This window comes from Protopterus annectens, chromosome 5.part0 (genome assembly GCF_019279795.1).
Source record: "Protopterus annectens isolate FY-2018-M chromosome 5.part0, PAN1.0, whole genome shotgun sequence".
Classification (NCBI taxonomy): Eukaryota; Metazoa; Chordata; order Ceratodontiformes; family Protopteridae; genus Protopterus; species Protopterus annectens.
In genome coordinates, this window is record NC_056735.1 from 1064358821 (window position 1) to 1064373510 (window position 14690).

Consider the following 14690-nt stretch of genomic DNA (forward strand, 5'->3'; position numbering starts at 1 on the left):
GTCTGTGTGCTCTTAAGGGAAATTGTACTTTACTGTGTGTGTGCTTGTTATCCCCCCAATGTGCACACCCCTCACTGTTGCTAGTTGTGAGGATAGAGGTTTTTTGATTACTGGGCCAGTGCGCAGGCATCACAGTACATATGAGAGCAGTACTGATCAGCCTCAATAAGAACACTGCACACGATGCAATGAGCATTAGCTTGGGTGTGTACATCACAGTAGTACTATTCCCCTCTGTAAGAACTCTGAATGCAGTTTAGTGAGCATTAGACAGGATGTGTACATTAGAGCAGTACTGTTCTTCGTTTGTAAGAACACTTCCCACATTACAATAAACATTAGACTGGGTACATACCCATACACATACATCACAGCAGAACTGTTTCCCTGCTGTGAGATCACTGCACACAATACAATGAGCATTAGACAAGGTATGTACATTAGAGCAGTACTGTTCTCCCTTTATAAGAACACATTCCACATTACAATAAACATTAGACTAGGTATGTACATCACAGCAGCACTGATCCCCTGCTGTAAGAATACTGCACACAATACAATGAGCATTAGACTGGGTATGTACATTAGAGCAGTAGTGTTCCCCATCTCTAGGAACACTGCACACAATGCAATAAGCATGACACTGGATGTGCATATCAGAGTAGTATTGTTCCTTCTCTGTAAGAACAATGCAAACAATACAATAAGCATTAGACTGGTGTGTACATAAAAGCTGTAATGTTCCTTCACTGTAGGAACACTGCACACACAATGTAATGAACATTATATTGGGTGTATACATCAAAGCAATATCATTCCCCACTGTGAAAACACTGCACACAATACAATGATTATTAGACGGTATGCACATCAGAGCAGTACTGTTCTCCCTCTGTAAGAAAACTGCACGCAATGCAGTAAGTATTAGAGTGGGTGGGAATAACAGAGCAGTACTGTTCCCGCTCTGTAAGAACACTGCAAATATTGTAATAAGCATTAGACTGGGTGTGCAGGTCAAAGCTGTACTGATCCTATGTTGTAGGAACACTGCAAACAATATAATAAGCATTAGACTGGGTGTGTAAGTCAAAGCTGTACTGATCCTGTGTTGTAGGAACACTGCACACAATACAATAAGCATTAAACTGGGTGTGTATGTGTAAGTCAAAGCTGTACTGATCCTATGTTGTAGGAACACTGCACACAATACAATAAGCATTGGACTGGGTGTGCACATCAGGGCAATACTGTTCCCTGCTGTGAAAACGTGGCATAAAATACAATGAGCATTAGACTGGGGTTATTCATCACAGCATTAATGTTCCCCCTCTGTAAGAATGCTGCAGAGAATGCAATGAGCATTATACTGGATGTGTACTTCAGAGCAGTACTTTTCCCCCAATTAAAGAATTCTGCACCAATACAGTGAGCATTAGACTGGGTATATACTATTCCCCATCTGTAAGAACATACGCAAAATGCAATTACTCTGAGTGTGCACATCAGAGCCACACTGTTCCCCTCTGTGAGAACACTGCTCACAATAAAATGAGAATGAGACTGTTGACATACATCATAGTAGTACTGTTTTCCTTCTGTGAGAGCACTGTACACAAGGCAATGAACATTAGTCTGGGTGTGTATATCAGAGCAGTTCTGTTCTCCCTCTGTAAGAACATTGCACACAATGCAATGAGCATTAGAGTGGCTATGCACATCAGAACAGTACTGTTACCACTGTGTAAGAACGCCACATGCAAGAGAATCAGCATTAGACTGGGAGTATATATCAGAGCAGTACTATTCCCCCTCTATAAGAACACTGTACACAATGCAATGAGCATTACTCTGAGTCTATACATTAGAGCAGTATTGTTCCCCCACTTTAAGAACACTGAACACAATGCAATGAGCATTACATTGGGTGTGCTCAACAATTCAGTACTCCCCCCCCTGTAAGAACAGTTGTACACAATACAATAAGTATTAGAATGGGAGTGTACATCAAAGCTGTACTATTTCCTATTTGTAGGAACACTGCACACAATGCAATGAGCATTGTGCACCTTTTTCTGGATAATTGGGTAACTTGTTTAAATCAGTTTGTTAATTTTCTATTGTACTTTATTCATCTGCTTTTACTGTATTTGTGTTTCTTCCTACTTTATTACTAGGGGCATTGTCTACAACTCTGATCTGCGATATATAACAATAAGTATCCTTTTCTGTGCATTTAAAGTGTTTTTTGAGTGTATCTGTTTTATTTTCTAAAAAAACAAAAAATAAAAAAAATATATATATATATATATATATATATATATATATATATATATATATATATATATATATATATATATATATATATATATATGTGCTTGTTTCCCACCTTTCTAAGCTAGTATAGTCCAGTTTTCAGGTTAGTGCTGAATTCAGGGCTGTGTTACAAATCTGTGTTTGCCCATAGCTTACTTGGATAGAAGGAAGTCCTCTGTTCACCTGTGAGAGAGGGGAGCTTTGAGCAGCCTGTCTGTCCCTGGAGTAGTGGTTTCAGCCCAGAAATTAGTAGTTTATTGGCCATTTTGGGCTAATTTCTATCTCTTTCATTTCCCTGCTATACCGTATTTGCCTGGTTTTGTGTGCCGGGCAGCACCGGTTAGCTAGGGTAAAACTATTCCCAGCTCCACAAAGTCTCCTCTTCAATTTTTCCCTTGGAACTAGACACACTTTCAACTTAAGCACTCGAGCCACTTTTTTTCTCAGCCTGGCACTTCCTCAAAACTTATAGCAAGCACTTATAAACCCTATCACTAGACCCTCCTGTATGATACAGAAGGACAAGGCTCTCTATTACCAGCCATCCAGTAAAACAGTTCACTGTACCTATCCAGGCATGTCCAAAGGGCAGTGTCAGGTGTTCTCTCCAGTCCAACTGGTGAATCTGGGCATTTTGAGGCAATGTTGCAACTGCCTCATGCACACAGAAAACCCCCTCCTCCTACCACCAAACACTAATACATGCAAGAGATGCAATTATATGGCCAAACTGGAGGCTAAGCTCTCTCAACCCAAGACTGGCTCAGACAGTCAAGAGGAGAAGGGAAATACTTGCATCACACCACCAGTCTCACATAAACCCATTAAAGCAGCACTGGAAAAAAACACACATAAATACATGAAAACAAACTTGGAGGCTCTAAATAAAAATCTGCAAAACCAACAGAGACCTCCAAAGCAAACATCCAAGCAAACTCCACCTCCCAACACAAACCAGGAAACACATACTTCACAAAACCAGTGTGCTATGCAATCACAGCCCTTAAGGCAAAATAACATACCCAACATACTAGTAATAGGTGACTCTATAGTCAGGCACACTGACGTCCCACTCACTAAGCTGAATAAGGAGAAGATTACTGTTAGCTGCCTGTCGGGCGCCAGGATCCGCCACATAATACAAGCACTCAGGTCACTACAGAACAAGTACAAATATGACTCTGTCATTGTCCACGTTGGTGTGAATGACCTGAGCTGTACCTCTCTGGACTACATGAAAAGAGACATGGAAGGGCTCTTTGATCACATAGTCCAGGCCGGTATAACCCTGACCCTGAGTAGCATCCTGCCCTCACCAAGAATGATACCACAGTATAAAGAAAAAAATTCTCAATTTCAACAATTGGCTAAGTTTCTGGTGTCATTCAAAGGGAATCCAGTGTCTGTCCACCTGGGACGACATGCCCGACAAGCCACTCTGCTTCACTAGAGACAGCTTGCACCTGTCACCCTTAGGCTTTCGAATACTGGCCAAGGCTCTTGCCAGCCCCATAGTGCCTTTTTAGGCAAGGCTCAAAAGACAAACCCACCACCACAAATAGCACAAGTAACAAAAAACTGAGGGTAATGCTACTCAATGTCAGAAGTCTGAACCTCAAAATGCACACACTCGAGGCACTCCTCAGTATGGAGAAAATCAATATATGTGCAGTAACAGAAACCTGGTTTAAGGCTCCAGAGAGCACCCCAGTACTACCAGGCTACAACTCATACCATACATTTTGGCCACAGAACCCAAACCAAAATACAAAAGGTGGGGGTGTATCCATATTCATCAAGGATACCCACACCTCCAGGTTAGTGGCACAGCATGATGCTTCAGAGATCATCCATGTGCAACTAACAATGGGCAAAACTGCAATTCAAATTGTAACTTGCTACAGATCACCCACCATGTCCCAGGACCCCCATTCCACATTTCTGGAAACACTGGGAAGCATAAAGGTCCTACCAAACACCCTAATATTGGGTGATTTCTATTACCCAAACATTAACTGGGAGAACTACTCAAGTACTAACTCCCTTGCCCAACATTTCCTAGAATTTATAAACTCAAACGCCCAGGTTCAACTGGTCAACACACCCACCAGAGGTGACAACATATTGGACCTGGTCATCACCAACATGAGCGACCGGTGTTCCATACTGGAGGTCAACCCCTCACTGGTTAGATCTGACTATAAACAAATCACTTTGGATATCGACATTCCGCCCCCACCCCCGGACAAAAAAACGCTGTGAAAAACTTTTCAAAAGCAAACTTAATGTTACTTAAGACTGAGGTGGAAAGTTTTAAAGCCCCCATGCTGAAGAATAACACTGTCCAAGCTGCAAAATCCCTCACTAATGCATTCTACGGGCACCTACAAGAATGCATGGATCATGCCATCCCAAGCAAAACCAAGACTCACTCCTTCAAGAAAAGGAAACCAGTCTGGTGGACCCCTGCCATAAACAAGCTATACAATAGAAGGAGGAGACTAGTAAAGAAAAGAGTAAAATCCCAAGAAGGGAAGACATCCCTGATCAGTATCAGCAAGAAACTTTGATCCCTCATAAAATCATCCAAGGCAAGCTTTGAAAGAAAAATTGTCAAGGACTCCAAAGCTAACCACAAGGCATTCTTTAGCTATGTCAAGAATCTAAGTGGCAATGCTCAGATCTGCTCAGAGTTAGTGCAGAATGGCATAGAATACACTGAGCCGACCGATATTGCCAATATCCTGGCAGACAAGTTCAGTGCAAACTTCACCCCCCTCTCACCCCCAAGAGGGCCCATAACCATACCAGAAGAATGTAGAGTCCCTAAAATCACAGACACTCCGGTTAAAACAGCCCTCTCCAAAGACAAAAACACAGCATCAATGGGACCGGACGGTGTCCCAGGCTGCGTCCTTTATGAGCTCGAAGGCGAACTAACCCCTCACCTAAACACACTGTTCAAACTCAGCCTCTCCACAGGCTACATACCCATAGAGTGGCACACAGCAGCAGTTATTCTGCTTCACAAAGGTGGAGCCACAACAGACCCTGGGAACTATTGCCCTATAAGCCTGACTAACTTGTTCTGCAAGGCTATGGAGTGCATCATCATGGAACTCATTAACAGAGACATTGGAAACCTCCAAACACTGGACCCTACCCAGTTTGGCTTTGTTAAGGGCAGACCATGCCTCCTAAACCTGGTGGACTTCTTTGAGACAGTTACAAAGGCTATAGATGAGGGAAAAGTGGTACACACAGCCTACCTAGACCTCACAAATGCCTTCAACACCATTCCCCATTCTGGTATTATAGACAAGCTCATCAGCCTGAACATAAATCCCTACTTCACAAGATGGGTTGCCAACTGGCTCATGGACAGAACCCACATGGTGAGAGTTGCAGGAGCTAGGTCCGACTCTAAATCGGTTACAAGTGGAGTTCCCCAGGGCTCAGTCCTAGGACCACTCCTGTTTGGCATATACTTCTCAGAGGTACAGGCAAGCACAGGAGGACTATGGCTGACCAAGTTTGCAGACGACTGCAAACTAGGGGCTATAATTGACTCTCCAGCTGACACAGACATCCTCCAAAAGGGTCGCACTGAGACGGATACCTGGTGTCAAAATCATGGCCTCAAGCTAAATGCCAAAAAGTGCATAGTCATCCCCTTTGGAAAAAACAAAATACCCACAAACTACTACATAGGTGGTAGTCCCCTAAATACGGAAGACGTGATAAGGGATCTGGGGACCCAAGTAGACAGTAACCTCACCTTTGATCATCACATTGCCAAAGTGGTTAGAAAATCCTTTTACGTGGCCCACCTAATCACAAAAGGGTTCGCATCCAGATCAAAAGAGGTCATTGTGCCCCTCTACTCATCACTCATCAGACCCATCATAGAGTACAACGCCCCATTTGGGATGTACCTTACAAGACACCTGCAACAACTGGAAAGACCTCAGAAGTACCTCACCAAGAGGATCACTGGCCTCAAACAGATGCCCTATGCAGCTCGACTGAAGAAATTACAGCTGTACTCGGTTGCATACTGCCTACTCAGAGGTGATCTCTGCCTGACATACAAGGCCATGTCCAACCCAGAATTAATGGATATGCTCCACCTAAAGAAAACCTTATCGCCACGAGCCACATGCTCTAGGGATCTCAACCTCACCACAACAATAAATAGGACGTGTTGGAGGGATAGATTCCTGTCCCAGAGACTTCCCATGCTTTGGAACAAGATCCCAATCTGCATTAGGCAGAGCACCTCGCTAACACTCTTCAAAAGAAATCTTGACGAGTGGATGGGAAACAGAAAGTTTATCTCGGGGATCACTTCAGTGGCCTTGCTGGATAGAGGCACAGGGAACTAATCTAAGGGGGTGGCGAAAGCCAACACATTCTGGCTAGGCTTATAAATACCTTTGGGCAGATAGCCTAGTACCTACCTATGAACCTATGAACCTATTAGACAAGGTGCGCACATCAGAGCACTACTGTTCCCCATTTGTTGGACCACTGCACACAATGCAATGAGCATTAGACTGCCTTATAGGCACAGTGATGCTCTGATTTGCAGTTTGTTGCTATCTAGGTTCCTGGCACTGATGACATCAGTGCCTTTGTTACAAATCATAGTGTATGCATCCAGAAAATTTCAGGTAATATGCAAACATAAAGAGTAACTATGACTGGTTCGTTTAAGTGCCCAGAAGTAGCTATGCTGTGTATGGCTAACGGTATACAAATCTGCATTATGCATTTGAAACAGTCACTATACAGCACCCATTACTTTTTGGTGGAAGTGGCTACTCATGGCAGTCTTGGATCCTGAATCCAGTTAGAGACCCCGCCATACCAGAACACACTGCCCACAATGTTGTACACTGATGAAAGCAAAACATCTAAGGACAAGTTGCTGCAAATATCAGTATGATATACTGGTGCCATGACATTTCCTGTGGGGAACCCCTACATAATTCCAAACAGGTAAGCCATATATATTTTGTACATTGCATCCTGCATGATCTAATCCTGGGTGTAATGTCCAAACCAATAGCATCACATGGTGAATGGCAGACTATGCCTGTGAATGCCAGACACCCATAGTACCACTTGAATAAGTATCCAACTGCAAAGAGAAACACAAGCCAGTAATATGAGGAATGTACACATACAGCAAATGTTCACAGTAAGTAAGTTCACATGGTAAAAATGCATCCTTGTATGACTGCATGCTGTGAACAAAATAATGAAGAGAGTTGTAAGGAATTGACACCACGGTACGTGCTTGTGATATGATGAGGATATTGTCATTCTGATGCTGACACATATGCAAAAGACCAACTGTTAGCTTCTTCATGCCCAAAAGAAATGCAAAACAGGAAAGGTTAATTACAGTATGACAAAGACCACAATATTTGTCAGCAACAGTTTAATATAGTGAAGTAAAGAGTGTGCAGTTTAACTAGGAGTTTTACTTACCTGAAAGAACTACATGAAATCATTCAGAGGTGCAATGCTAAAATACATATTAAAATTTAAAAAAATATACTGTAAATGCTTCATATTGTATTTGTACAAGGGTTGTTTTCAGGCTTTGATCATGCTGTTGGGATCCCATCTACAGTCCCTTCATTTTCATTTGTTTCGACATAGTTTTAAAAATACAATAGACTTTATTCATTTGCTGCCACTAAAAAGAGAAAGGAACACATGCGGTGCTCACATCTTGCATTGCCCTTACAAAAGTATCTGAGCAATGCTACAAAACAGCCCAGCTTGAACGCTTACTCTCCCTGTCGAATTTCTCCAAATGTTTTGGGTTTTTAATAGCATGAAAGGAATGGAGCTCATATGAGTTCATGAGATTAGTATTATTCCAGTCTTTGATGTTAGCCAAGACGAACTCCTCTCAGCACTTGCAATGTACCCAGAATTTCCTCCTTCGGCAGTTCAGATGGAATTACATGCACTGGTAGCATATTTATGTATGACTATAAATTCTGCTGCTCCTACTACTGCTGAAGCTGTGTATCTTTCTTCCACATTTCTCTCCTTTCTACTTGTCACACTCCAAATGTAAGACACAATAAAGCGATACAATGTCCCCTACCTGCCGTAGGTAACTAGATTCATTTCATCTGACAGTTAGAGCAATGGACTAATGCTATAAGCTGAGTTTAACTTCCTCAGCATTCATTCTTCTGCTGTCTGACCTTGATCAAGTCACTTAACCAGGCAATGCTTTGGAAATAGTACTAGAAACCTAAATGGTCTCCTGAACTACAAGCCTAGCAATTACCTACAACTCTACTTCCTACTCCTCTAGTGCCATTAAAGCATAGCTTCTATGGTAGCTGGCTGGACTGTGAGAAGAGGCAGCCATTTCAAAACTCTGATTGCCTTTGACTAGGCCAAGTGATTGGTGCCGATTTAGCTCAAGAAGGGAGGGACTGGGAAGGGATATTGAAAGAAGAAATATGATAGTCTATATTTGGTGGTGTATTTTTTTTTTTTTTTTTTACTACTATGAGATCCCATGTTCACTTAATTTTTTAATTTATTTATTTTTATATAAATAATAATAATCTGTACAAATACTCACATGTAAGAATTCTTTATTTTGCTGTCCCCAGTATTTTTTCATCAAAAGAAGCGGGTCTTTATTTCAGGTGATTATAAATATCTTATAGTAAAATGCTGGCTCAGAGTTAAGAAGTCTTGGAAAAATCAGTTTTGCAAAAAATATATGATACATTCAAGACAGCCAAAGGGAATCATCTTATACCAAAATGTTTCACGTGCAATGCAAATTAATGTGAATATCCCATAAAGTAGCCTGCATAATTTCTTCACCAGTCAGTAAGTCCTTTTCAGAAATGTGTCACATTCTGAAATAACTCATATATGCAGCATCATTCATCTGCTGAAATAAATAGCACTGCATATAGTTAGCCACAGTCAGGTTACTAATTTTTAATCCGCACTTACAAATTTTCAGTGAAAGACAAGAAGGTTTATCTATCAAGTAATATCCAATGATGCATTTCTCCCATTTTTTTCAGGCAGGTTCCAGAAGAAGGAAAGATATTTGCAATACATTGGTGGGTGTCAAATCAGGCCAATTAATTCACATAAGTTATCTGACTAACACAGAAACTGAAGGGTCTGCTACAACTCTTTATGTGCTAGTAGATCACAACATACTTTTTCATTACTAATCACTCATAATAGCAAGCGCACCAACTCCCATGAGCATGAATCAACTGAATTATCTAGCCCTACTACAGCCTAACCCTAGTAAGAGCCCTAAATCTAACCATAAGTCTGTCATGTAATATGTATTTTAATCAAAATCATCACGCATTCTAACTCTAACCGTAAAATACCCCTCCCAGTTCCTAAATTTCCTGATCACTGACCAACTTCAAAATCCCCCTCTCACTCCCTAACCCTAAAGTCCTTGATTGTTCCATAACCCTAAACCTCCCCTTCCCATCTCTAACCATAAAGTTTGTGATCATTCCCTAAAACTTAAACTCTTGCCCCTCTATAAACTTAATACTTCACTCCTGGTCCTTAACCTTAAAACTCCCCTCCCTAAATGTAGAACTCCCCAATTTCCTCACTGTACCTACACTGCCCTCCAAAATTCTGCCTAAAAACCTAAACTACACTTTCATCACCTTCCTACTCTCTCATTGCAGATGCCACACTTACCCTGATCAGACTCAAATAATGTGATTGAGCAAGGTCAAGCAGCTCCAATCTCTGTCTGCATAGCCACTGTACCTTGCCAAATAAATATTCAGTTTTGAGCATGGGTGGCAGTTCATGTAAGCTTTAAGATGGTAGAGTCCCTGGTTATGTTACTGATGTCTAGGAGCAACCAAAACAGTGCTCCTATAGACCCAGAATGAGGTTAACAAGTACCTGAATATGATGGTGTTTTTTCCTTTAGCAGCCAGGATGAGATGTCTGCATATGCATATTTAATGCTACTGATACTTACAGAACATTGTTCTAGTAAATCCAACTACCTTAACCAGAGTTCTTCTTGTTTTGGGGCTTCAAGGCATTCACATTAAATATCAGTGCTGTAAGCATTATTTTGGTTTTTGCAGTGTTTTAATTTAAATGGATGCTGCCTGAGGAATAAAATAAAATGTGTATCTCATTAAAGATGAAACAGACCTTCAAGGAATGGATAAATATGATGGTTAGTAAAGGGTGAAATAAGACTGCAAATTAAAAAAATAAATAAAATAAAAAAAATGAAATGAAATTGTTAATGTGTAATACCTTATATATATTACAAAGGAAATCCAGGGAAACTGTACATGGCAGGATGGGGAAATGATCCAAAACTACAACAGTAGAGAGTGTCCCTGGACAATTAAGTCAGATAACTTAAACGGATAAAATTACATGGCAAAGAAAACAAGGAATCTGGCTAGGATAAGGAGGGCCCTTTTTCATAGAAAGAGGCATATTATTAGAAAAACGGGAAGTATATTTACTTTATATTTTTATATTTTCTAACTTGGTGGATGGTTTTGCAAATTACCTTTTTCAGTCATGGCAAATGCCAGAGGCAAAATCATTGTTTGAGTTTAACTTGCAAAGTATAAACAGATAATCCACATCATGTATGTTAAGTATCAATAAATACACCCAGTCTGATACCCGTTTATGCAGACAAGTTGTCTTGAGTGTACAGTTCTGGAGACCCAGATAAACACAGAGATGCATGGATGAGGCTGTCTAGTGAAGGGCACATGGAGCTCTTTAGGTTAGGGAATGCATAAGATGCCATATGAAGAGGTACTGGAGGAGCTTAATATCTTTCATTACTTTTCATAGACATGGATCAGGAAGCAGACTATATGCATGGAGTAATAGCTTACCAACAAACCAGGGAATCTTATAAACCCGATAACACAACCAACGTCAATGGCCATTAAATTAGTTTCTCTGCAAGCTTGGTTTTGCAGAACTGCCTTTGTACATTATTGCAATAATTCATTACTATATATGTCAGCATGTGGATTTAATCATATCTTCAATGATGCTGATGTTCGTAACACAAAACAAGGATAAAAACAAGTTAAGCTCTTTGATATGAGGCTTCAGGCCAGACACAAATAAAGCATGTAGTTAGTTCTTAGACTTGTTAGTTTTAACACTTTAGGCAAAGCAGAATGGAGCTACCATACCTGAAATATTTTTCTTTCAGTATAATTAAAAATACGGAATTTTTTAATATACTCTTTTTCCACTGGGTCTGCAACCATCAAACTTCTTTTAATCACAAATTGCCCATTCAATACCCCTATACTATATAACTACTCCATTACAATAATTGCCTTTCCATTAGCCCTCAGGTTTTCTATTAGTTATGTAATACATCTTGTGGTTCTTTAAAAAAACGTATATCCTTTCTGCTTCAGTGGCTAGATTTAGGGGACTAATCTTTTTTAGATTCTCCATCAGTTAGTCTTGAACCCTGTTCCTATTACTTTTATAAAATATTTCCTGTTAAATATTTATAGTTACTGTTTACACAATCTGCAATTTAAGTTTTGATACCTACATGGCTTCATGAAAAATATTTTTCTGTTTAGTGTTAGTGCTGACACTGTTCCTTTCTGTGTGTTTCCTTCTGTGACCAAATGGAGAAGGGCTTCAAAAAATGTCCCTGCTGTGGCAATATAATTCTGTCCTAGGGTACAAACTGCCTCTAGTCACTAGCGACATCAGCAAGGACTTTGGTCCCTGCTGCTTGTAGGTGCAGAAAAATACACTCTTAAAAGGGTTTTTCCCTTTTTCCTCTGCAGATATTTACAAAGAAAGAGACCAGGATAGAGACAAAGACAATGATAATGAGAGAGAGAAGCAAGAGAGAGAGAGAGAGAGAGAGAGAGAGAGAGAGAGAGAAACAGTACAGTATTCAGTTCCCACCTTCACCTACCACAAACATTCTGCAACTGGATCCACCAAAGATGACTGTGGCTCCAACAGTGTCAGTGTCAACTTCTTCTTTGGCATTGGGCCCTTCCTGCACCAGCACAATAGTCATTATTCGGACCATGCACCACAGAGCACAGTCAGTAGTCAATCATCTGAAAGGAAGCTTTCTAGAGTTCTGCCCTTTCACCCGACTTCCACCTTCTCATTCAGGTCTGCTGGGGTCTGTCCAGAGCTCCACTGATATAGACTGGAAAGGACAGTGTGACATTTTTGAAAGCACAACTTAAAATTGGTGTCATCCTATTCCCCTCTATATCTAGAGTGGAATGGGTTATCCCAACATATCTCCCCTTGGGCAAGTACCTTCCTCATTTCATGGTTTGGTACCACAGGGCATAGAGCTGTTGTACTTATCACAGCTTCCCAGATTGGCTCTAAATGGTTTGTATGCTGGGTCTACTTCTGTACACTGAATTTACACTTCACAGAATTTTAGTTTACTGAGATGACAACAATGAAATTTCACTAAATTAAAACTACACATCACCAATTTTTTTTATAGGGAATGGAGACACTTGGCCAACATGGGGAAATTTGCCCGTTTCTTGACTTTAGTGCAATCCCAGAGTTGTTGTATTTTGTTGGGGGAGTTGGGTTTGACATACTGTGGTGTGTTTTTTGGTTCAGTGCTGGCCAAGTGTCTATTCCCTGTAAAAAAAAATTGGCAATGTGCAGTTTTGGTTCAATGAAATTTCATTGTCTCTGTAAACTAAAATTTGGTTAAGTGCAAATTCAGTCTACAGAAGTAGACCCTTGTATCCCTTGATACAAACTATGATTTTCCTAACTCATTTGCTGTCCAGTAGCAATTGAGTCAATGGAGTCTCTGCCCTAATCCCTTTACACCAGATGTTCAGCATCATCCTCTGTACCTAGTTATTCATTGTCCTTTTCAGTGTATGGGTCTTTGGTGCTTGAGGTGCTAACACAGATCTTGATATTGGACTTGTACCTGTTGACGTTTGTATTTCTATCGTTGGTACTGTTGACATTCTTCAGACAACACTGATAATGTACTGTATCAAAGGTCTCCAGTGTCAATGGATTCAGTGTTGGATTTCAGTTTCACTGAGAGTATGATAGCCTGTTCTTCTAGAAAAGCTAGGAAAGTTCCAGCAAGCCCCGCACCACCCCAAGGCACACATCAATCTGTAGTTGTTTCTTCTCACACCTATTCACAGAAATGATCCCCCTAGTTGATGCCAGATTTGGCAACATTTTGGAAGTGATGAGCAGAAGGGTTTTCTGGCCCACAGAGTCCCCTTTCCAGAATGAGAAAGCAGTCTTTGAAGACTTCATATCTGCTCTCTCTACCTCCTGAATGATGTCACATACTGTCCACATCATGGATCTGGAACAGAGCGGATGACAGGAGACTGATATCATGCAGTTTTTTATGTGCAAGAATGATACAATTCTTCACACTGTATGGACAGACAGTACAGGAGTAAGTGCCCTCTTGCAGACTCCATTACTGTAACAGCTTCAATAAGCATCAGCTATTAGATGACAATCCAACTGTCCATCCTTACAAGGAGCCATGGTCAACAGACAAAATGAAGAAGTGGGTGTACACCTCAGGCATCTTTGTATTATGGGCATAAAATACAATTACTTAACACATGACAGGCTTCCTGAAATAAATTGCAGAACAAGCCCATCAATCTTTGAGAACACTAGCAATGGTTGACACTAGGAAACAGCTCAAGTCTCAGGTGGGCATTATTCTGACCATATCCATTCTGTCTATGGTACTGATAGATAATGTAGCTGATGGTTCTATGATACTGATCGATAATGCAGCTGACAGTTTGGTTCAGCAGCAGGAGCAGGCATTACTATGAGTCCCCATGCCTTGCTCTGACTCTACAATTTTGTGGACAGCTTTACAGCATCCTTTGTTAACTTCCCATTGGATAGGTCCTCCTTATTTGGACACAAAGGAAAAGAAAAGCTACTGAAGACTGAGTAGGAAAGTATGACAATAAAATGCTTTGTGTTCAGGCCACATAAACATCTTTTCCCAGGAATTATAAAGGGCTCAAAGCACTCTGGTTTAGCAAATCCCACTATCCATCCCCTCATCAACCTCTTTTCACATAGGGACAACAGTGGTAAAGGAGGCCCCTTCAAAAGATGCTATCCCTGGGACAAGAAGGGTCTGCAGAATGAGGTATTCAGGGGGGGCCTTTTCTCAGGAAAGCAACTTCAGTGACTCTGAAGTGGTGCTCGACTTTTTCCCCTCTGAAGGCTGTCAGAAACAAGTTGTCTCTTTATCCAGATATGTGGATGACTTGCACACAAGACAAACAAGTGAAACACATAGTATCCAT